The 25961-nt window shown below is 42.1% G+C and overlaps 1 protein-coding gene across 3 annotated transcripts in view; it reads right to left on the reverse strand.

Annotated features, from left to right (window-relative positions):
- Nucleotides 1-25961, reverse strand: part of TULP4 (TUB like protein 4) — a 109879-nt gene that overhangs the window by 72887 nt on the left and 11031 nt on the right. The window contains exon 1 of one of the 3 annotated variants that reach the window (XM_036414368.2): nt 956-1093. The exons of the other annotated variants lie outside the window; for them this stretch is intronic. The gene's annotated coding sequence lies outside the window, so the exon portion shown is untranslated. Of the gene's footprint in view, nt 1-955; nt 1094-25961 lie in introns of those variants that run through there. 3 annotated transcript variants of the gene reach the window in all.

The raw sequence follows: 25961 nt of genomic DNA on the forward strand, positions 1-25961 counted from the left end.
GCCCTCCAGAGCCGTAATTCTGAGGAAGCAGGCAACATCCAAAAGGAGACTAAAGAGGCTCCGGCCAGTTATGTGATTTGTCTCCCCCACTACCTCCCCCCTCCCCCCTGTCCCGCCACCCCCTTCAGTAAAAGATGTTCCCCAAAGACAGAGGGCAGCAAAGGGGTCTAAAACCCCTCCACCTCTGATTGGGGGTAGATCACAGAGCAAAGCACAGCTGTTTTCTCAACTTTTAAACTGTCTAATAGCAATGAAGCTCAGCAAATCCATCCTCTTCTTCCTGCTACCTTCAGTCCAGAACCACATCCTATCCACAAACACAGCAATGACTCAGCCCCTAACTCCCCACACCGTCCCGCCTTCCAGAGGGTCCTCAGGGAGAGCTTTAAAAAAAGCAAGGCTGCTTAAGAGCCTCCACTGTTCTTTCCTGGCCTAGGCAGTCCCCTAGAGGCCCAGTGACACACAGCCTGGCCGCAGCCCAGCCGCAGCCACAAAGCTGAAGCCACAAATCTAAAGCCACAAAACCGGACCTAAAGCCTCAGGCTAGGCCCAGGTATTTGCATTTCTAACAAGCTCCCAAGACATGCTAATGCAGCTGGTCTGGGGAGCAGCCGTGGAGAACCACTGGTCAATGGGGCCAAGACCCTTTATGATCTGATTTCAGCTTGTCCTCTCTCCTGACACAGCCTCCCCATCCAGCCTGTGTGACCACCATGGCATTGGGCCACTCTCTGTCCACAAAGTACTATGTTCTTCCTCTCCTTCATGTCTCCATTGCTGCCGCTCCCTTTAAAAGCCACCTACATGGCACCTCTCCTATGCTCTTCCCAGCACCAAGCCCCAACTCCTGCACCAGCCCCTTCACACCGCATGCTGGCGTTCTTCGCTCCGCTCCGGAACCGGGAGCCTGCCTTCCTCTGGAGTAGACCGTGCATACATAAACTGGGAGCTCAACGCGAGGAGCAGCAGGCAGGAGCAAGGCAGCAGCTACACATAATGCCTCGAGATGCCCTACTACAGATGAGTCACAGTGTATACAGTTGTATGTGCCAGTAAATCAAAACCACCAAAATCTCTCAGGAAGCATTTGCACCTGAAAAAATAAAGTGAAAACAAATGCTATAAAATTCAAATGAATGCCAAGTTCGTCCTCTTAAAAGAATAACACCACTGAATAATACCACCTTAGTCCCTGCTCTGGAAGGGCGCAGCATCACAGATGGCAAAAGCAAAAGCAACTTCTCAAGACCCAGCTGTATATATGCATGGGTTTTAAACAACTAAAGAGCATAATTCATGATTATTAAAGCATCTACATTAAATACAACAATGTAAATTATCAGTCATCCCACCGAAATCCCCCAGGGTGTCCATAAAGTCAAGATAATTTTTATAATAATACTAGAATATTATGTGCCTTCTTCACTGTGTTGATAATTTGTATCAATAGTGCAAAAGTGATAGTGGGTCAAACTGCCAGCTTTTTAATACAATCAAGGCATTGGTACCCAACTGTACCAGTACTCATTGGATTTCTTTGAAATGCCGGCTTCACTTAAGAATGTTCTCGATTCAGCAATTAAATTGTTAATTTTATTAAATCTCAACCACTGGGTATATGTCTGTTTAATATTCTGTTTCAAAACAGCAACTACACAGAAAAAATTTCCACTGACTATTAAAGAACAGTAGTAACCCTGAGAAAAAGCACTTACGATATCATTCATTTTATCCTACTTTCCACTGACATGAGTAAAATTCACCAGAGGGGGGAATAAAAATGAACTTTCGGTTTTTTAAGAAGCATTAGAATTAATGTTAGAGATCAGAGAGAAATTTGGGAAGACATCTTCCATGTACTCAATTTTGATAGAAATATTCAGTGTAAGCACTCTGGAAAAACAGTTTGAGTCATTGGCACTAATGAAGACGTGAACACTCTGAATATAGCAATTCCACTCCTTTTACGTCAAATAGAACTATATTCTGGAATATTCTCTTTTCTCCATTTAGTGATGAGATTATCTATTTATTTGACTATATGCATCAGACACAGTCCTTACAAGCACTCCAGGGGACACACAGGCATTTGTAGCAATAGCATCATTTACATTAGCCAAAACTTGAAACCCACCTGAATGAATCAAGTGTGGTACAGTATATTCAACAGCAGAATTCTATACAGCAAGGAAAATGAACTACAGAATAAAATGGGTAAGTTTCTCAAACATAATGTTGAACAAGGGATCTATGAAAAAAAAATCTACAATATGAATCCATTTATATAGAGTTCAAAATAGGCAAAACTAATTTTATCAGTTAAAACTGCATATGCAGTTTTAGAAACAAAGAAAATGTAATGTAAAGCAGTGTAGCGATTCCCTGGGGACGGGGATTGAGAACAGAGAGTGTTGCTCAGTGCTCACCATAGCCCATGTCCTGATCTGGGTGGCAGTTTTGGGAGTTCACTCTTATAATTATTCTTTACTTTCAATATGTCTAACATATTCTCCTACATGTATGATGTATCTCACAATAAATAGGTAGAACAAGCTGTCAAGTATATTAGGCCAGCATCTTTTGAGATTTGTAGAAATGTTAAATCACTTATTCAGAAAGAATTTTTAAAATTATTATATACAAGCTTAATGAATACACTCCCAATCTAGAAAATCCCAATAAAGTATCAAAGATGTTATGTTACTTCTCAAGCTAAGCAGGTGTCCACAAAGAAAATACATATTAATAGTAATGTGTGGAGATAACATTTCATAATATAGTTACATTTTAAGTAAAAATAAGATGTGAAGAAAAAATATACACATATTAGATGAACATAAAGCAGGAAGAAAAACACAGTAGAAACCTTGAAGTAAAATATTCCAAACATCCTAGAGTTGAAGGCTTGATTATAGACTTGCTCGGGGTTAGGGAGCAGGGACAGGAAGATGAGATTTCCTGGTGGGGATGCACATTAAACACATCCCGATTCCTGCTCTGCAGCTGTGGCCCGCCGGTGTCTGGGATGGAACTCTCTGGCTGGCGGGGTATACAGAGGGGGCTCTCTCCATCCGCAGGCCACTCACTGCTCTTTCCTACAGAGGGCAACAGATCCTGAACTCCACTCTTCTTTTTAATGGACGCAACTAAGATGGCCTGTCTTTAATTATAGTTACTCCTTTCCCTGGGGGAATTACCACAACCCATATATCCATGGAGTCCAAGGCTGTTCTAGCTGGTTCCTAATGAGCTTCATTTGCTGCCTAGGGGCTAGTTTGGATTTGCCTCCCAAGTCTGCCTTTTAGGGCAGGAATACTCTCAATAACCACTGGTCATGTGGCCACTGATACAGATGGAAATTTTACACCACCACTGCAAAGATAAATAGAGCTTAGTAATAATTAAATGTCTTTATAATGATTATCTATCTATCTAGTATTATTCTCAAAACATGCTAGTGAGATAATAACTAAAGACATGCATGCCTGCTTATGCCCACGCTTATTCCAAAGATGCATTCTTACTACAGCTGTGTCAGTATCCAATCATTTTCCCATTGACTTGCACTATGAATTTTAGAGATGCATTCCACAGAAAAGCTGTCTTATTCAGAAGAGCACCAGCCCTTTCAGATGTAGGACTGAAGCACTGTTACAGACTCACATGGCAAGGGTCTTCTCCATTTGTGATAGAGCTATTTTTCTGTTTACTTCATCATACATAGTAGACCACAAACTCCTAGACTCCGGTTTTACCTCAGTGCAGTACTCAGCAGTACTTCATTTAATTAAGTGCTTACCCAGGCACTAAGCATGCTACAGAGCCCCCAACAGTCTTCTAAGAAAATGGGGAATAATAAATACTAACTGAATGAGGTTCCCTAGGAACACTGGGTAAACACCAACCATGCAAAACCTGGGTCCCCTGAAAGCCGAGGCGGACAGTCACTGCAGCCCCTGGAGAAAAATAATTCACGGAGGAAGCCGGAGTGCTGCTGTGCGTGGAGAACAGAGAAGAGGCACCTTTTCAGGGAAAGTTACTCCCTCTTACTTTCTTCACACGGTTTCAATAGCCCGTCTGAGAACATGCACACTTAATTCTCTGTCCAGAGAAAGGAGGTGCAGAGGCTGTAAGACAAACAGCTGGATTACTATTGTAGTTTACAAGGGAGTGGGAGCTAGATACTTCTAAGAGTGCATCTACCCTCACACTTAGGCAGTGAAACAGCTCACTGGTACAAGTCACGTGCCTTAATTCAAAAAGGAGGACATTCCACTTATCAAAGTGATAAAAACTGAAAAGCATGGTAATACCAATACGTAGGGCACAGAGAAATGTGACCAATTTGGTGATATAATTCAAAAGACTTAAAATGTTGTAAACCGTTTTCTTTCCATTATTGATTTCAAAGAGGAAGGGAGAGGGAGAGATAGAAACATCAATGATGAGAGAATCATTGATCAGCTGCCTCCTGCAAGATCTGAGGCAGCCCCCTTCTAGGAGTCAAGTCCAGAATCCGGGCCCGGGCCCTGATGGGGAAAAAAACTGTGACTTGGTTCATAGGCTGATAATCACTGAGCCACACCAGCCGGGTGCAAACTTTTTGATTTAGCAAATCTGCTTCTGGAAATTCATAAGAAAATAATCCTGGATTGTACAGAGATTTAGGAGGATTTCCACCACACCATTTTTGTAAGAAAAAATCTAAAGTAACCTTTATGACCTAAATAGGACATTGATTCAATAAATATTGGCACAGCCATAAAACACTATGTAATACAGGGTGATATGGTGACATGTTCTTAATAACTTAAGCAAAAAGTGACATTACAGGTTACACTTCCAGGATATAACTACTATATAACTAGATCTTACAATAGATAAATCACAACAATCTTTGCTGGTTTTGCAGAAAAGTATGAGAAATATCAAGGAGGGAACATGACACACACATAAACTCTTCTTAGATCCAAAACAGGAGTGAGTCACAGGGGGAAAACGGGAGGTATCCAAAGGCTAATACAAAGAATCACATGTGCCAGAACACAAATCAGCAAGCTGGTTCCTCTGTGGGGACCAGTCCTCGCCTGGGGAAGCCTGCACTGAGGAACTGCAGCAGGCTCAGTGTGGGCGAGACAGAGAGAAAATCTTGAGGTGGACCAAGCCATTGCGGCCCCTAGACTTTGTGAGCTCATCTCCAGGAGCTCAGCAGAGCTTCACAGCAAGTATTGAAGAAGAAACCCCTCGCTTCCAGGAGGAGAAGGTGACAAGGAGTATTTCTGAAATCACCGGAGCATTCTGTTCTTAGCAAGGCCCGCCCTCAGTAACAGCTACTGAAACAGAGCCTAGCTGGCCTGGAAGAGAGAATCCCATCTCCCCCCTCTAGCCAGACGGTGTGGGAGAAACCGAGGAAAACACTTGAAGACAGCTCAGAGGCAAAGTGCACTAAAAGACTGAGACCCAAAGTTCTGGGGATATTATGTAGAGCAGGATAACTATGGTTAATGGCACTATGATATATTTGACAGTTGCTAACAGTAAATCTAAATGCTCTCATCACAAAAAAGAAATGGCAATTATGTGAGGTGATTGAGGCATTAACTAGCCTCCTCCTGGCCACACACACACACACACACACACACACTAAAAAAAAAGAAAGAAACCACCATATGATCCAGCAACTCCACTTATGGGCACATAACCGGAAGCAGGATGGTGAACAGATACTTGCACCCCCATGTTCACAGCAGCATTATTCACAAAACCCAGGGGTGGAAGCACCCACGTGTCCAGCACCAGGTAAACGGGTAAACAAAAGGAGCTGTACACAACAAAGGCATACTATTTGGCCTTAAAAAAGAAATTCTGACAAATACTACAACGTGTGCGATTCCATTGATATGAGGTACCTAGAGTAGTCAAATTCATAGGAACAAAAAGTAGAATGGTGATTCCAGGAACTAGGGAAGGTAGGAATGGTGAGTTATTGCTTAATGGTATAGTTCCAGTTTTGCAAGATAAAAAGTTCTGGAGACTGGTTGAACAACAGTGTGGATATACTTAACTCTACCGAACTGTACACTTAGAAATGGTTACGATGGCAAGATTTATGTTTTGCACTTTTCACCTTAATAAAATATGTGCGTGCACACACACACACACACACACACACACTCACACACACGTAACCATAGGGCTGCAGAAGGCTTCCCTTCCCCCCACACCGTATCACCATACCACTAAAAGCCTATTTACAACAGTTTCTTTTAATCAGTACATCAGGTCCAGCTATCGAGAAAAATATTACAGGGCATGTTAAAAGGCAGAAAAAACAGTTTGAAGAGCCAGAGCAAGCATCATAACCAGACTCAGAAATGACAGGGATGTTGGGATTATCAGACGAGGAACTGAAAACAGCTATGTTCAATATGGTAAAGACTCTAAGCACATGTGTCAAACACAAGGCCCGCGGGCCAAATCTGTCCCGCCAGGCCTTGCAATGTGGCCCGCACCGCGCTGTCATCACTGCACTCTGCTGCGTTTCCATCACAATGACAGTTTATGACTGTTCAGTAAACCATTCGGCCCGCGATTTAGGCTGGATTTTAGATTTTGGCCCCTTCTCTGATTGAGTTCGACACCCCTACGTCTAATGGATAAAGTAGACAGCATGCGAGAACATGTGGAAATTCCAGAGGAAAATGCTGCAGAAGTGAAGAATGCCTCCGATGGGTTCACTAGGAGACTGGACATGACTGAGGAAGTAATCTCTGAGCTTGAGGAGATCTCTCACAGAAAACTCCAAAACTGAAAAGCAAGCCCAGGAAGAACATTCACCAGTCCCTGAGCTCAGACACCACCGGGGACGCCCGCCTCAGCCTGGCACTCCGCGCCCTCACAGAACGAACGGCCCACCCTCTCTGTAAGACCTACCTAACACTTCTGTTCTCTAAAAATTAGTCATTTCAAAGCATAATTCTCCTTATGCACCAAGCCCCAAGTTTACTCTGCTGATTACAAAGGTCACCCAACCCCCCAGTTTTAGCCATCTTTCCTGATGCATCTTCAAAACCTTGCCGCTTCTCCCTGCTGGGCGGGATTTGTTGTCTTCCATCTTCACAGCATTTTCTTCTATCTTTTGTGAGTTGCTCATTCAATTCTCCATCACATTATAGGTATGTGAGCCCTTATGTTCCCTGCTAGCCTGATAGTTATTTTAGGGTAAGGACTTTTAAATGCCTATTAGTTACTTAAGGGTAAGGACTTTTAAAATGCCTCAAGGTATTCAATAAGTGTATGCTCAATTGAATAAAAGTGTTTTCCTTTTGTACATGGTGTTAAAAACCTTTTTCCCTAAGAACAAATGATCCTATGTAAGAATAAAAATGCTTCCCCAAGGATATGATACATTGGTTTTTTATAGGCCAATAAACTTCCAGAAATCCTCCCACTGCCACAGGCAGGCAAACAGACTCATGCACTCACAACTCTGGTCACACAAATGCTGGGTAGAGTTTAATACAACTTCATTCGCCCCATAGTTCGAATTCAGGCCTATCTGGATCTCAAACATGAATACCCTAATGCCTCCCCTGAGATTTTTTTGTCCTTTCCTGTAACATTGTGAACCATCTGAGAGCAGGAAATATGCCCTAATCACTGAATCTTCACACCTAGAAAAGAATTCAGTATTTTTTGAATAAATGTCAATTAAATGTAAGAAGAAGTCCAACATGCTACCTACTCCAAAAAGCTTCACTATATGTCCTCACGGAATAAAGAGATGACCCTGAATGGTAAACTATAGGTTTTATTAAAACCACTGTCTTCTAATTAAGAAGGAAATCGCTTATTTTGGATTCTTTTTCCCATTTAAAAGAGCTGAAAATCGGGGGCTCTCAGAGGGGTAAGTTCCAGTAATCTAAAACACTGCAGTCTTGGACGACAGTAAATACATAAAATGAAATTATGTAATAAAATCTGCCTTGAAATTAACCGTAACAGAGTTGTGAATAACTGGCATATTCCCCAAACTCCTGCCAATGTCCCCTTCGCAGTGTTCACGTGATCTCACCATGCTGAATTTACTAGAAATACCAGTAAGACAGGGTATTTTCACAGATACATGGCAATGCAGGAAATTCAAACTGGTAAAGTGTAGGTTAGTGAAGAAATTACCCTCTTAGTCATGGCTACGGAGGAAATACAAAATATATACAGCTTCCTTTACAAAAAGAAAACCACACCCACGCTCAGCCATCAGAGAAAAGTAAGAGTTGTGGCAAACAACCGTGCAGTAAGGAGTTCCACTACCACGTTCTACTCTCCTAAGAATTATTATATCGGTACAAAAGCAGGCATAACTTATCATATTAAATCTGAATGTTAATGTCTGCTCAATTCCTTAAAACTTTTAAAGCTTACTTTAATACTGACATAAATTTCAGTATTTTTTTTAACATAACTTAAAAGTTCTTTCCGAAGAACTAAACTGGATTACATTGTAATAAATGGCAGTTTGATATTTTTCTTCATTTTTTACAGTGAAATATTTTCACAAGTACCTATAGATTGTTTAACCAAAATGAAAACAAAACACCAATTGACATCATGAAGAGTAAACTGTCCTCACATCTGCTGCCATCTTTTTCACTGCTAAAAGCACCCCCTGGCACCGCCATGTCTTTCAGACAGAAAGGGCCCGCACGGACAGCTGGCATGCAGCCACAAGCGCACTGACAACAGAGTCCTGGCACAGCGCGGCCTGGGCTGGGCTCTGTGGGAGGGATAACTTCCATCGACTCCTTTCTGGTTCTGATGGTAAGCAGGACTGCCTGACCCACGGCCAACAGACAGACAAGCCGACACAGAGCACGCCAAGCTGTCTACCCAGCAGAGCAGGGAGGCAGGGGACATATTTCCGTTGGAACATGTGTTTGGGGCTAGAGAAGCAGCTGTGAGGCAGTGAATGATCAACACAGAGAGCATCCAGCGTGGTGGGAGCACGTACAAGCATGCCTGGCACTGAATGAATGCAAAGGAAACTGCAGCGGGAAATCAGGTGGGAGTCATCTTCTCAATCAGGACGGAGAGAGCAGGATACGGAAATCTATATCATAAAGAACCGGCCAAAATATTTTCCCACGTCACCGTAACTCTCACATAATGACCATAATACCTTTTTGGTCAGAAATATTTTCATTTCCTCATGACAATGGCATTACATGCTTAATCAAGCAACAATGAAAGATTATTATAAAACAGTTACCTAGAAGCCAGCCCAAGGCTAGATAATATAGTTAATAAAAAGAATACTGCATCTGGCCCCTGAACTTAAAACAGTTCATAACCTCCCCCTGGGAGCAAACTCGCAGCACTGAGAACAGTACCTAGGATTTAGCGAGTGAGGATGAAATGTGAGGAACTGTGGTTGAGTGATGAACAGATGGCACAGCAAACTGACTTTAAGATGACTCTCATGCATGGTGGCTCATTTCCTAAGTAATATTTTTTTATTTTGCTCACATTTTAGAGCTCATAATCAATGGGCTGTGGGTGCCTTTGTGCCCTTGGGTGTCTCTGACTCAGAAGCATGGAGAGGAGTGTCTCAGCTTACGGTTTTCCAGCTCATGCAGGTAGCACAAATTCAATCCCAGACCCAAGAACACCAAGAAACATGTTATTTCAAGCTCAGAAGCCTCCTCCCTTTGCTAATGGATGTTCTCTCCCCACCCAGGCTCTAACCCTTCAGGGAGGTGCAGACGAAACCCTGTTTCCTTGACATCTAGGTCCCTAGTATCAGCAGAGGTTCCCTCTGTGTCAGCTACCTCCCCCTCCCTCCCTCCCTCCCTCCCTCCCTCTCTCTCTCTCTCTCTCTCTTATACTTACTCCTCTTTCCCTGTGGGTTCCTCACTTTCTTGCAATCAAGATAGTCAGAGGATGTTTGCTTTATCTTCTCCAATCTTTCTACTGGAAGTGTTTGTAACAGGAGGGTTTCTAAAATATCTGGTCAACTTCATTCCAGAAGGGCTCCATACTGTCACCTCACCTTCAGATGTGGGGTCAGAAATTGTCCCAAAGGTGAGCAAGCACTGAAATCAGGAAAGCAGTCAAATCTGGGGATACCCAAAGCAGGTGAGGAAACACAAGCAGCTGACACGAGAGCCAACCTGGACAGGCTGGAGAGAAGGACCATCCTGAGGAGAGTCTCCCTTTAACTGATGGTGCTCTCGTCAGTTAAAGAGGATAATTTAGGAATACTAGTATATTAACTTACCCAAAACAGTCATGACAAGCACACAGATTCAAAGTGAAGTCAAATTCAAGTAGGAGATATGGCATAGGGAACCCAGGCACAGAAAATGAGCTGAACGAAATGGGTGTTCCATTGATGCTGTGCTTGCTACTGTGAAAGCCTAAGACTCAGGACAAGCCACATCCTGTCACCTTCTACATCATGGAGCTGTTTCCACAGGACTTGGTTATACAGGTTGGGAATAAGTGGGCCATCACCAATGGCTTGGAAATGCTTATTATTCTGATTCAATTACTACTGAATGTAGCCAGGCATAGTGCTTCAAGATTTTTTAAATTATTTCTTTTCATTGTAACAATAACCATGTGTGGGAGCTGGTTACAAATTAGCAAAAGGAAGATGAAAGAAGCTACATAAGGACATACTCACACCGCTCAGTACCTTTTAGCACTTTCATATACTAACATAATGTCCTGTATGTGAAATTGCTAAAAGAACTCAACATTGAGATCGGAATAACATGAAATGGGGTTCATCAAGGAAGGTGTCTGTATCCTTGTGGGATCCAGATGCCTGCTTCTAACAGGTGTTGTTAAAATAACACTAACAAGAATGCAAATTCAGTTAAGTCATAGTACTGATGAGTAGTTGTACAAAGAAAAATGAGAAAATGAACTATAGAATTTACATCTCCACTGTGTGTCTATCTGAACAGTGGAGTAAGCCTTCTTCCCAGAAAACGGTGTTACTTCAAATAATAGACAGATAATGATCCCAATCTTCCCTTCAACCACATTTCAATTAAGTGCTGGAATGAATGAACATGACTCGTGGGTTCAGGAAATGATTTATATTACCCAGGTTCTCAGAAGGGATTCAGGCATTTTTCAAAAAGTTAGCTTTGGAAGAAACAAATCAATTATGTTTCCTTCACATTTTTATACTATAACATCAAAGTCTTAAAACAGTATGCAAATACCTATATTTAAAGATATTCAGCATGGACCTGGACTAAACAAGAAAAATCAACTGGAGTTAGTGGTTAAAGAGGTTATAGTGCCAACAAGCATAAACTGAAACGAAGTACTTAATGAATAATGAGTACATACTGTTGTTTTAATTAACCTATTAAAAACATAACTCTTTCCAGAAAGAATTTAGAGCACTTTATAAGAAGTGCATACAAGCCGAAACTGGTTTGGCTCAGTGGATAGAGCGTCGGTCTGTGGACTGAAAGGTCCCGTCCCGGGTTCGATTCCGGTCAAGGGCATGTACACTGGTTGCGGGCACATCCCCAGTGGGGGTTGTGCAGGAGGCGGCTGGTCGATGTTTCTCTCATCATCGATGTTTCTAGTTCTCTATCCCTCTCCCTTTCACTCTGTAAAAAAAAAAATAAATAAATAAAATAAATAAAAATATTATAAAAAAGAGGAAAAAAAAGAAAAGAAAAAAAGAAGTGCATACAGCTCTGGCCAGCTGGGTCAGTTGGAGTGTCATCTGTACAACAAAAAGGTTGTGGGTTTGATTTCCCATTGGGGCACATACCTAAGTTGTGGGTTCAATCTCTAGTCGGGGTGCATATGAGAGGCAATCAACTGGTGTTTCTCTCTCTCTCCCTCTTCCTCTTTCTAAAATCAATAAACATATCCTCAGGTGAGGATTAAAATATAAAAAAAATAAAAGTGCATACAAAGTAAAACAATATTATTTATCACCTTATAAAAAGGGAAAACGAGCTGAGAAAAAGGAGACAGCAAAAATATTAACAGTAAACACAAAATCTTGGCCATACGTATGCTTGCAATCGGGGGGAAAGGAGACTCAGGATGTCTTACAGAAATTTTATGATCAGAAACGAGGAAACTGCCTAGTTATCCAGGAAAGACAACTGTTTTCCCCTTATTAAATTCTGAAAAGATATCAACATTGCAGCACTACAGAATGCCATCAGATGATGGAAATGATGTTTCTGACAATGTCACATGAATGTACAACAGGACTTACACTTATTTCCTAGAGCAAACATGAATAAAATTTAACATTAAAGGATAATTCAGTAAAAATGATTTTTTTAAATTGATTTTTTACAGAGAGGAAGGGAGAGGGACAGAGAGTTAGAAACATCGATGAGAGAGAAACATCTATCAGCTGCCTCCTACACACCTCCTACTGGGGATGTGCCCACAACCAAGGTGCATGCCCTTGACCGGAATCGAACCTGGAACCCTTCAGTCCGCAGGCCGACGCTCTATCCACTGAAAAGTGATTTCTTGAGGCTTGGAGAATTTGGTCCAAAATGTGCTATGCATCAGAGAGGTGTCTTTCCCATTCTTCCTAAAAAGCATGCCTCTTAAACTAGTTAGCAGACAAAATAAGGGCCATACAACATCCACTAGTCCCCCTGCCTCTGTCATTCCTTTGGAGTGACAGAAAGATAAAAACCAGGATGGGGAAGAAGACCTCCCTATTTAGACTGGCTCTGTAAATAAGGAAATTAAGGCAGGACTTCAACTTAGAATCCAAAGTCTGAATTACCTCTCAGATGCCAGTAAAAGGCACGGACACAAACGAGATTCTGCTTCTTTCTCCTTCTGCCTTTTAAAATATCCTTCCCAGAACATTCCCAAGCTGAGGCAGCTCTAACTGGCCCCAAGATATCGCCCATTTCCTTTCTACTCGTTTACTCAAAGCATAGGGAGCAAAAGAATTAAAAGTTGCTCTCAGATTTAATATATCTGCTACTGTTTCTTTTCAAATGAACTATTTTAAACATAAAAACCAATTATTAATTCATACATCTGTCCATCTAGTCACTCAGTGAACAAATACTGACTGCCATACATCCTAGCCTCTGTGCTAAGCAGTGAAAAAACTAGGAATGAAGTACACCTTTGACTTTCTCATTTAGTTGATAAATGACTGTTTCTCTCTCCCAATTTAAACAGTTAAGATGTGCACTGCACGATAAAAGGGCACCGTTCAAATACCATCAGAATGTGAGATGGTCTCCTGCTAACCTAAAGAGGGCTCGGGGCCTCATCTCAAACACAAAATCATATCTTCAATTAATCACCCGACGTGGCCGCCTTCCTAAGGACAGCTGGCTTTCAGCTCTGTCCTCGCAACCAGCAGGGACTGTGCCAACAGCTCTCGTGGCCAGAGGCACTGAGGAAGCCATTTAGGGGGGAAATCAAATCCTGACCACGGCTTTCTCCCTTGGTGCAGAGCGGTTCTTAATTTCACTGAAGAAGGTCTCTAAGAAACTAATTTCCATAATAAAATATAATCTACATTCAAACAGTCACTTATTCCAAAAAGCAAAGAAAATAAATTCCTGGTGGAAAAAAAGATCACTTTATTTTTCTATTTATTTAACTTTTTAAAACATCTTTATATTTATTTCAGAGAGGAAGGAAGAGGGAGATAGAAAGAGAAACGTCAAGATGAGAGAGAATCACTGATTGGCTGCCTCCTGCACACACCCCACTTGGGATAGAGCCCACAACCTGAGTGAGCATGTGCTCTTGACTGGAATCAAACCCGGGACCTTCCAGTCCGCAGGCCAATGCTCTATCCACTGAGCCAAACCAGGTAGGGTGAAAAGATGACATTAAATAAAAGGAGGATAAGGTAATAAATGACCAGTGTAAAGTATCAAAAATAAAAAAAGAAATTCCAGGGGGAAAAAGATACAATGGCATAAAAGCATAGTACTGTGCACTTGGCCGTCCTGTCCACCACATGGTAAATGCCTCACATCTAGTCTAGTCACAGAGAAGCATCACCATCCCCAGCGCCCTCTGAAATAATAGTCCTCTGGCCTAGCAGTGTGACTTTCTAGGGAGACTCACATGCTAAATTCCAAGCCAAGCAAAGATCAAGTGCTCACAGCTGCATGCTGCAGCTGAAACCTTTGGACGAGAATGAATAGGTCTGCCGTATGTCTCAGCAAGGTCACAGGGCGCCTACACCATTCTAGGGGAGGGGAAAGGAGACAGGCCAAGGATACTGTCCCAGTTATGCTAGTGCCAAATGATGAGCTGGGAGAGGGAGAGTCTCCATTTTTCCTTTTTAACATAATTACCTGAAATTAACACTAGTGAAGTCATTTGAAACTAAGTTTTGTACCATTGAAGCCATGTGTTAAAGATGCTCATGCTCTAGCTGGTCTGGCTCAGTGGATAAAGTGTCAGCTTGCAGAATGAAGGGTCCCAGGTTCGATTCTGGCCAAGGGCACATGCCCAGGTTGCAGCCTCAATCCCCAGTAGAGAGTGTGTAGGAGGCAGCCTATCAATGATTCTCTCTTATCATTGATGTTTCTATCTCTCCATCCATCTCCCTTTCTCTCTGAAATCAATAAACACATACACACACATACACACACACACATATATACAAACACCTCAATCATTCTAAACAATATATATATATATATATATATATATATATATATATATATATATATATATATATATATCAAGATTCTCCTCATGCCAGGCCAGCATGGCTCAGTGGTTGAGCCATTGACCTATGAACCAGAAGGTCACTGTTCAATTCTCGGTAGGGGCACATGCCCAGGTTGCAGTCTTGATCCCTGGTGTGGGGTGTACAGGAGGCAACTGATCAATGATTATTTCTCATCATTAATGTTTCTATCTCTCTCTCCCTCTCCCTTCTTCTCTGTAAAATCAAGTAAATCAATCAACACACACACACACACACACACACACTAATAAAAGTGTAATATGCTAACCACTACATGGTTAACGTTTGTTTGTAAGTGGACTGTTTATAGCTGTGACTAAATCATTCTAAACAAGTAATGTCATAAGCATTATCACTGCTCCCAGGCTAGTCCATAAAAGTCATTTTAACCCACAATGTACTTGGATCTAACTCCAACTTCAGTGTCTAAGAACAAATCTCATTTCCCTGACCTCCCTGATGCCAGTTGTTCTAGGTGAGTGGTCGGCAAACTCATTAGCCAACAGAGCCAAATATCAACAGTACGACGATTGAAATTTCTTTGGAGAGCCACTTTTTTTTTTTTAATTTTATTTTATACAGAGAGGAAGGGAGAGAGATAGAGAGTTAGAAACATCAATGAGAGAGAGTCATCGATCAGTTGCCTCTTGCACACCCCCTACTGGGGATATGCCCGCAACCAAGGTACACATGCCCTTGACCGGAATCGAACCCGGGACCTTTCAGTCCCCAAGCCGACGCTCTATCCATTGAGCTAAACCGATCCCGGCTGGAGAGCCACATTTTTTAAACTTAAACTTCTTCTAACACCACTTCTTCAAAATACACTCACCCAGGCCGTGGTGTGTTGTGGAAGAGCCACACTCAAGGGGCCGCAGTTTGCTGACCATGGTTCTAGGTGACATTCAAGACGGAGAAAAGCCAAGGAAGGAATTTCTGTAGGTTCTATTATAGTAACGTAGGCCTCACTATTTGCTGAGAAACACCTCAATACTTTTCCAGAGAAAGTGCTGCTTTACACCCGTCACTTCCAGTTGTTCTAAAATAGGGGTGTCGAACTCAATCAGAGAAGGGGCCAAAATCTAAAATCCAGCCTAAATCGCGGGCCGAATGGTTTACTGAACAGTCATAAACTGTCATTGTGATGGAAACGCAGCGGAGTGCAGTGATGACAGCGCGGTGCGGGCCACATTGCAAGGCCTGGCGGGACGGATTTGGCCCGCGGGCCTTGTGTTTGACACGTGTTCTAAAACGAAGACTGCTGTGGGAAGGGGTCCTCTGGAACGAGTGTTGCACGTTGGCCCGTCTTTACTGATTTCCTGTGACCTAACTTCTGAGCTTAGGCCACAGAACAACTGAAGCAGCCGTTAAGTAGGGTCATGTGTACACCCCACCGTCAGCTGGGAACAGGTAGTGTAGAAGAAAGGGTCCCTAGTCCATCACAGCCGTCACTCCTCTCAGCGAGGGACAATGAGCTGCAGTCTGGATGTGTGGCTGCTCCTACCTCTCATGGCAGGGGCCACCTTCCTTCAGGACTTTCACAGAATGACGTTCTTCGGAAGTCCCAGAGTCCTAAGTCAGCGAATAACTTACTGTCCTCCACAAGAACTATGTGTCCTTAATTTGCTAACAGTAATTGCCTGCTCACTTAAAATTAGCACAAATTCCACCATTTTGCTTACTCCAGAAATTCTCATGAGGCACATTTCCCCGAATGCCCATCATGAGAGAATCGGTCACTGAAGGAAGTAAAAGAATTCGCCATTAAAGTAGATGTATCATACATCCAAGGTGGCCTAGAAGAATCCCCAGGAAGTGACAAGAGCTGTGGGGAGAGGGAGGCACCAGGCAGCAGCTGAAGCCTGGCCAGAGAGGCCCAGCTGGCCGAGCGTCACCCTTTGCACGCAAAGGTTGCCCGTTTGATTCCCAATCAGGGCACACACCTCAGTTGCAAGTTCCATCCTTTCAGGGCACTGTGGCAGGCAACCAATCGATCAATAGATGTTCCTCTATCTCTCTCCAAGCACGTCCTCAGCGAGGATTAAAAAAAAAAGAGCTACAGAAGTCATGGCTGACCTTTCAGATGTCTTGACTTGGTGATGTTCGATTTGTAAATGCGATCCAGGAGAATGAATGGGTGAGAGCTGGATTGGGGATTTAAAAGTCACCTTATCCAACAGCGTTTCACAAGCAGGGACATGGCCAAACACACTCAGGCTCAGACCCTCACCTGTGAGAGCACTCCCCTGCCTGGGTCCTTTCCACACCCACAAAAACGCCAGCAGTGACCTCACAAGGCTCCAGCTCTGTGGTGCGTGAGGAGAAAGGCTAAGTTGAATAGCGGAGTAACCAAAATTGCAGATGTAAGTGTCCCAGACTCTTGAGTTTGTGTCCCAGAGGTGGCAGAACTCTATAAGCATCCCACAGCTTTGCGGTGGCTGAGTCCCAGTCTGCATAAGATCCAGCTCCTCTGGAACTCAAAACACATTTCCAGCTGGAAAATGATAGGTGTGTAATGTGGCCTAAAGTTGAACCTGTATTTCTTTCTTTCAACAAATACTGAGCTCTAGCCTGCATGGAGCTTACATTCTAATGGGGTGAGGAGTCAACAACAAAAGGGAAGAGATGATGTTATTGCCATTGGCAATAAGTGCTGGGGGGGCGGGGGGCCCCCGCAGGGGCGGGAGAAAAACCCTACGAGTGGTGCGGGAAAGGACCTCTGAGAAGAGACTGCAGGAGAGACCAAAGAAGTGATGGAGAGCTGGGGTGGGGAGCCTCCCACTGGCAGTGGCTGTAACAGGGTTAAGAGGCAGGACAGACTTTGGTGGGGCAGACTGGGAAACAAGGCATAAGATAAGGTTTGGGGGAGAGGGCTGTAGGCCACAAAAGGGAGCTTAGATCTAATTCTGAGTGCTGTGGGAAGCCACTGAGTCGTCTTCAGCATGGACTGACATGTCAAGGTTTTCATTTCAGGACCAGTATTGCTGGGATGTAGAAGAGATCTGGGAGGGAACTAAGTGAAAGCAGAAAAAATAGGAAGGAGGCTGCTGCAGTGATCCCGGGCGAGCCAATGGTGGCCTGAACAAAGATGCTCACTAGATGGAGGGAGAAAAGAGCAGCCTGGAGCTGTCTTGGAGTTAAAACCAGAACTTCTGATGACCTGAATGTGGGAGAGGAAGTAGAGGAATCTCCTTCCTTCTGTGAAATGGGGATAAACACAGTAAAATGCAGTACTGGCACAATGCACATGCTTGGTCTCTGCGGGACTGTATTGCCAGCTCCACCCATCACTTACTGGCCAGGGGATCCTGAGTGCTGTGGGGAGTAACTTAATCTCTCAGTGTTCAAGTTGCTGGCATTATACGTCAACCAGGGATAGTAACAGTATTTACCTCATGGGCTTACTGTTACATGGGTGAGAGTTCAATGAGTCAGTATTGATAAATGCTTAAAAGAATGCCTAGTATGTACTTGGAGCTATATAATCTATTTATTGCCATTACTATTATCATCATCTCTCTCTCATGGTACTATTGAGTTAATTCATGTAATGCCTTTAGGGAAGTGTCTGGGACATAATAAACTCTCAACAAATATCAGCTCTTACTGTTATCATCATGAATGATTGCCAGTTGGTGGTGGCAATAACTGAGGTAAAGAACAGGATAGACTAGGGCAGTGGTCGGCAAACTGCAGCTCGAGAGTCACATGCGGCTCTCAAGCTGCAGTTTGCGTCTCTGTTGACTAATGAGTTTGCCCACCACTGCCTTAGGTAAAAACACTTAAAAAAACATTTTAATAATGTACTAATGTCTTTAACCTGAAGTCAAAACTTTTGGGTAAGGGTAATGCCTTTATGCAGTGGTTGGCAAAATCATTAGTTACCGCATGTGGCTCGCGAGCCGCAGTTTGCGGACCCCTGGACTAGGGGATTGCTATGAACAGGGCCTGTGGAAACAGTTCCATTTGAAATGCTATGTCTGCATTGTCTGTGAGATATTCAAATGTCAAGGTCAAGTAAAAAGTTGGTCACATGAATCTGAACCCCAGAGAAAAAGTCTGGACTAGAGGTAGTGGCTTAAGAGTCATCTACATAAAGATGAGTTAACTACAGAAAATGGTGAGTCAGTGAGAGAGAGAATGAAGATTGAGAAGAGGGTCTAGTGTTGAGTCCTGTGGAAGCCCAATATCCCAGGTCAGACCAAGGTAGACCTTAGACACTTAGAAATAGTCGAAGTGATGAATATAGCAAGGACCTACAAACAAGATTACCCTACTACCAAGATTACTCTACAACCAAAATTACTCTATCCAGCAAAAGCTATCTTTTAGAATTGAAGGTCAGATAAAGAGCTTCACAGACAAGAAAAAGCTATAGGAGTTCATCACCACTAAAACAGTATTACATGAAATTTTAAGGAGATTCTTTAGGAAGGAAGGTACCGTGTTTCCCCGAAAATAAGACATCTTCCGAAAATAAGACCTAGAGCATGGAAAGATAAGACATCCCCTGAAAATAAGACCTAGGGCAACTTTGGGAGAAAAAATTAATATAAGACACTGTCTTCGGGGAAACAGGGTAGGAAGGGAAAGAGGGAGGGAGGGATAAAAATATGAACAATAAAATGGAAATATACATATCAACAATTGAATCTGAAATATAAATGAACAAGGAATCTAATGAACAAAATAAATTGGTGAATAAAATAGAACCAGAAGCATGAAAACATAGAACAGACTGATGAATCTCAGAGGGAAGGGGGCAGGGAGAGATAAACCAAAGAACTTATATGTATATATGCATTACCTATAGACACAAACAATAGGGTGGTAAAGACCTGGGGCGGGGTGAGAACCAGGTGAAAAAAAGGCAGACATCTGTAATACACTCAACAATAAAGTTGTTTTTTTTTAGTTCATATACAGATTTTTGACTGCTTGGGGGGCAGGGTTGGCACGCTTAACCCCCTCATTGTTCAAGGGTCAGCAATACCGAACAAACAGGAGCTATTAATACCCTTTACTTTATACTGAACAAAGCTTCTTAGCTATTAATAAGATCACCGTCATTTGTGGAGCAAAAAGGAATAATAATAAAAAGAAGAATACGATGGTGAAAATGTTGGTGACCACTGGTAACTCCTAACTCAAAATTTCTTCTTCAGAATGCCTGAAACACACCTACCATCCTAACGTGATAGCATTATGAGTTTCAGGATGCACATGAAACTCATTAAAATCTAGGGGAGAAGGCTTCGATCCCCTACTAGACTGTACCTCCCTGAGGGCAGCATCCATATATGATTTAATGACAGCCTATTGTTGAACTAATCCTTTAATACTTAACTCCCTTACTCCTAAATTCTACTTTATAAATTTCCAATTTAGAAATTAAAGATTCTAAGTAATTTTCTGCAAATACTTTAAAAGTCACTGTTGTACAATAAATCCTTTCAACAACCTACCTACCCCCATCTGCCCTTTGCACACACCCTTTGTCTCACCTAAAGCAGACTGACAGATTTCAGATGTAGTTTTCCAACAGTTTCCCCCAGCAGATTCATTCTCACTGGTTTCTAACTTCAAATCCAACTTTTCAGAACCTTTTTTAAAAAACTTTGGGAGGACAGTTATACCTGAATCAGAGCTACCCTTTCAAAATTTCTAAAGAGAGAAACACACACACACACACACACACACACACACACACACACACACACACCAAAACCCTGAGGTCCAAGAGACAAAGCACATGTACTTTTTCTGTGAGTTAAATGTTTCTCTGCCCTTCCTCCTAAGTGACACAACCCTGAGAAAGCTGGACCTAAATAGCTACTCACTTGCCTAAGATTCAAATCTTTCTTGATACCACATAATAAGCAACAATTAATAACAAGACAAAATAGGAAAGACCAGATATTACCAAAATCTGCTTATATTAAATAAACCAATTACAGTTTTTTTACAATCTGCTGGTATATATAAACTCTGAGACAAAAGTGAAGGCAGCCTCGAAAGTTGCCATAATTAAGCTCAATGGAGGCTGGAGTAAATTAGTTCTAATTCAGATACTTCATCAGGAAGGATCCAGGAAGAAATCTGCAAAGCTTAGAAAGGCTTAAAAAAGAAAGAGAAGAAAGAAAAGAAAGAAAAGAAAGAAGAGAAAGAAAAGAAAAGAAAAGAAAAGAAAAGAAAAGAGAAAAGAAAAGAAAGAAAGAGGCAAGCATCAAATCAACAGATGAGGTGTTAATTTTAGCTGCAAGAGTCCAAAGTGAATAGTGAAATGAGGAAAGCAGCCAAAGGACACGCAAGCAAGAAATGTTCACTGAGTGCCCAGCACAGGCCCAGGCAAGGGCTGGGCTAGCCTGCAAAGTCCAGTGAGGTCCACCACCTACCCAGAAGAGCCCCTCCAGAGTGAGAGCAGAGTGGAGAATAGATATATTTCAATGCTGTCAAACCAATGCTGTAACTATGGGCCTTTCTCCATTCATACATCCTAAACGTGGGGCCTATCCCTAACTAAAAACTGATAGGGAGCTCTTGGTGCCCAGAGGATTTAACTTTAATCAAATAAACAGTTTTCTCTTATCTTTATTTTCAAAGCTTAAGAAATTCACTTCAGCCAAAGGTATCTATCCACCTAACTTCCTTCTTAGTCACTGCTTTTCAGTTTCTTCAACTCTTTTGTGAGAGAGGCTGGGCTCTAAATAAGTATATAAAGTTATCCTCAGACTAGACTCCCAGTGCACGAAATCACGCGAGACCCAGAAACCTGGCGCTGCAAGCCCCATCAATGCACCTCCTGGCGACTGGGCCTTTGGTCATTACGATGTTACAGCCACTGGCTTTTTATAATATAGATAAGATTTATTTTAAAAACAATGAGCAGCCAAATCCCGTTTGGCTCAATGGAAAGATCGTCGGCCTGGAGACTGAAGGGTCCTGGATTCGATTCCGGTCACGGGCATGTCCCTTGGTTTCGGGCACATCCCCGTTGGGGGGTGTGCAGGAGGCAGCTGGGCAGTGTTTCTCTCTCCTTGATGTTTCTTTTTCTTTTTTTTCTTTTTTAATATATTTTATTGATTTTGTACAGAGAGGAAGGGAGAGAGATAGAGAGTTAGAAACATCGATGAGAGAGAGTCATCGATCAGCTGCCTCTTGCACACCCCCTACTGGGGATATGCCCGCAACCAAGGTACATGCCCTTGACCGGAATCGAACCCGGGACCCTTCAGTCCCCAAGCCGACGCTCTATCCATTGAGCCAAACTGGTCCCGGCTCTCCTTGATGTTTCTAGCTCTCTATCCCTCTCCCTTCCTCTCTGTAAAAAAAATCTATAAAATATATATTTTTAAAATAAATAAATAGATAATAAAAACAATGAGCAGGGAAAGTGAAGTGGGGAAAGAATCTGACGAGGAATCAGAAGCTGGGCTCTGACTGGCCCAGCTAGGTAATGGCTGGGAGACCTCAAGTGGTGCACAGCTTCTGCCAAACTCCGTTTTCCATCTGTAAATGGATGACTATTTGGTCCCCCTTTATCACATTTATCAACAAATAAATATCAAAGGTGACATTTATAAAGAATGCTCTGAAGAATGTAACATGCTTTCCAAACTAAAAGTGATGACTTATCAAATATACAATATTAGATTTTTTCTGTCTTGTCAGAAGGTAGCACAAAAAATCAACCCTCACATATGATCTTTTTTCTGTTTTTACATTATAACTTCTAATGTCATTCTGAAGGCCCCGATTTTCCCGACCTTAGAGCTCTCTGGTTCTGCATTTTTAATGAGAGATATGGTTCAAGACTGTGTTTAAGACATGACATTTCTGGGGCACCCCCTCTGGTGTGTAGAAAGAGGCCCACATACAAAGAGAAAGGCCATGGGATGAAGGGTTCCACCACCCCAGGCAGCACTCCCAACCTTCAATCCACAGCAGGCTCTTTCCAAACTGCTTCAGAGTACCACCTGGCTTTTACGTCCGTGAAGGCAGGAATGAACGTTTCCTACCGTTTGGAAGGTAGGAAATCTAATAGTGAGGGCATAAGAAAGCCTTCCAGAGGGTCTTCCAGTGTAGCAATGTTTATTCAAGTACTAACCTGAAGTCCCCTCAGGTCCATGAGCAAGTCATACTTCCAACACAATCCACATGTTCTGTGGAAGGAAAACTGAGTTTTAATTGTAAATGCGTAATAAGTCAAATGGGCAATAAACCACTTTTATGACAAATGTGCAAATAAAGTAGATACTGCACATCTGAGAAGATGTCAAACAAACATATCTGTAAATTCCCAAATTCTCAAATGGCACTAATTCCCAGAATTATCAGACCACTCTTTCTTCAACTTGCAATCACTAGGTGATATTTTCAAATCTCCTTGGATTACTGCATATAGGTTCACAATTCACACAGGATTTTCAATCCAATTTAATTTCAATTCACAGAGGGTTCTCCAATTCATACAGGGAATCCAGGTGTGTAACCACACAACGACTAGTGAAAAAGGAACTGCTACTTCTCGTCACCTCAGAAGTCAGAGGAGGGTGTCATCTGCCATTGGACTGGTGACCCTGACGAGTAATGACAGCAGGAAGGACAATCCACTGGCACCCCGTGATCTAAGTGACCGTGATGCAGGAAGGTTCACCTTTAGTGGATTTTAGAAAAACATTTATAAAAGAATTTCTTCTAAGAACAGGAATCCCATGCACTTAACATATAATCTAATTTTAAAAAATGTTTATACTTGGGTTTTCAGAAATATATCTCCCACATCAAATTATTATGCTTAATTAAATTTTGGCCACAATTTCTCTGAGTTTAAACAATGCTGATATGAAAATAGGCTATAATTTATTTTACTAAAAAAGAAATTTAATTTTAAAATAATCATTCCATAATTTATTTAGCAGTTTCCCCTCTTCAATTTACTTGGTAATAGTTGGGTTTAGGTTTAGTTTTTGGATTTCTTGTTTTGCTTTGGTTTCAAATGCAAAGCTTAGCTGCTTTCACAGCCTGGGTCCTTTCATGATTGCTACCATTAGGGTTGTCCCATACACTTTTGCAAACTTGTAGCACAGATATCCTAACTTACTTATATCCACCCCCCCTCCATACTTAAAACGGAAGCCACCATTTTCTAGAACCACTCATCAGTTCTTACCAGAATTCCAGAATTTTCTATAACACATATATAGAAATAGTCCCATATATACAATATATATATATATATATATATATATTTTAGTCTAGTAACAATTAATGTCGTTTTCTAATACTTTTTAAAATCGAATTTATTTAAACAACAAAATTTAATCAACAATATAGTTGCCGTTGTTTTCTACCACTTGTGCCCAACGCTCAGGAAGCATTTTAATCCCTCTGTTGTAAAATTCTTGTGATTTTGATGCAAAAAATTCGGTCAATGCATTTTTGAGGCATTCTTCATTATTAAATTTTTTTCCAAGAAGAAAGTTTTGCAAAGAACGAAACAAATGGTAATCGGAAGGGGCAATATCAGGAGAATATGCAGACTGAGGGAGAACTTCCCATTCCAACTGGCGCAGTTTTTCAGCAGTGATTCTTGCAGTATGCGGTCGTGCGTTATCGTGGTGAAGAATTACGCCCTTCCGATTAATCAGCGCGGGTTCTTTTTCTCTTAAAGCTTGGGCTAACCTTTCCAATTGGGCACTATACACTGCACTTGTAATGGTTTGGGTAGATGGTAAAAGTTCATAATGAAGAATTCCTTTCAAATTCCACCAAACGCACAACATCACTTTTTTCGCATGCAAGTCAGGTTTTGGCGTGGGCTGCGGAGCCTCATTTTTGTCCAACCATTGAGGCCGCCTTTTCAAATTAACATACAGCACCCATTCTTCATCTCCGGTAACAATTTGCTCTAAAAACAGCAAACGGTTTGAGCCAACTGCAAATTGTGACTCTTTGATTACGGTTGTTGTCGGTCAACTCATGAGGAACCCATTTTCCAAACTTTTGGACTTTGCCAAGTGCACGCAATTGATTGGAAATTGTTTTCTGTGAACAATTTAAAGTTGTCGCAAGCTCTTGTTGGGTAATTTGAGGATTTTGCACCAAAAGAGCTTGAGCTTCTTGATCAAAATTGGACACACGGCCTCGACCACTTTTGTCATCTAATGAAAAATTTCCCTCGCCAAATTTCTCAAACCAACGCTGGCATTTTCTGGCGCTAACTGCATCTTGACCAAGAGCACTACAGATGTTTTTTGCAGCCTCACTTGCTTTTCTTCCTAATTGGAACTCGTAAAGCATGCAGTGCCGAATATGCTCTTCATCCGCCATCTTCTTAGCCCTAGTTTTGCAACAAAAACCAAACCAAACACAAACTTTTTCAAGCAAAACTTGTTAATTGCACTTCACACGTTCTGTAGATACCACGTGTTTAAAGGTTATGTCAATACAAGTCAACGCCAAGCAAGATTTTAAACGAATGTTTAAAAACGACATTAATTATTACTAGACCAGATATATATATTTTTATTTATTTTTTTATTTTTTTATTTTTTTAAGGGGAGAGGGTATTGCTAGCCATTCTGCCACGTGGACTGAGGAGTTAAGGAACAGATCTGTTCTGAGGACAGCTCAGAGATGGGGGGAGAGTAAGGAAAAGCTTTCTAGGCCTGTCCATATAGTGTTCCAGTCTCTGGGTCTGACTAAGGCCCAGCTACTTCCCTGCCCAGATTCCAGTAGACAGCTCAGAATCTTCCCCATAAAAAAAAATATATATATATATATATTTTTTTAATAAGTGAGTTCAGTTAACTCCCTTTTATGTGCCACCAAGAATCTCCTAATTAGCAAAGGGCTCTATAGTCCTTTCTTTTCCCTGAAAGAGGCAAGTGGAAACTTATAGGTGGTAGTTGGAACCCAGCAGGGGCTGCAAGCCAATAAGCAGCAAGCAGTACCTCAGAACCGCTTCTGTGGCAGAGGCTGCACAGGGTAACGCCAACCTCACACATCCTCCCCAGGCACTAAAGGCCAGCTCTCCTATAACCTCTGGAATAACCTAGTTAGAGGGAGGGGAGCTGCTCTCTACCCACAGCCTGGCTTTAGAGTACAGCAGGGAAGAGACCGGCAAAGTGTCCAGATACCATCAAAACGCACTGTCCTGGACAGCAGTCCTCAGGTCCGAGAGCAGCAAGACGAACCCAGGGAAATGTGGGCACAGTGG

This window comes from Pipistrellus kuhlii, unplaced genomic scaffold (genome assembly GCF_014108245.1).
Source record: "Pipistrellus kuhlii isolate mPipKuh1 unplaced genomic scaffold, mPipKuh1.p scaffold_m20_p_5, whole genome shotgun sequence".
NCBI lineage: Eukaryota > Metazoa > Chordata > Mammalia > Chiroptera > Vespertilionidae > Pipistrellus > Pipistrellus kuhlii.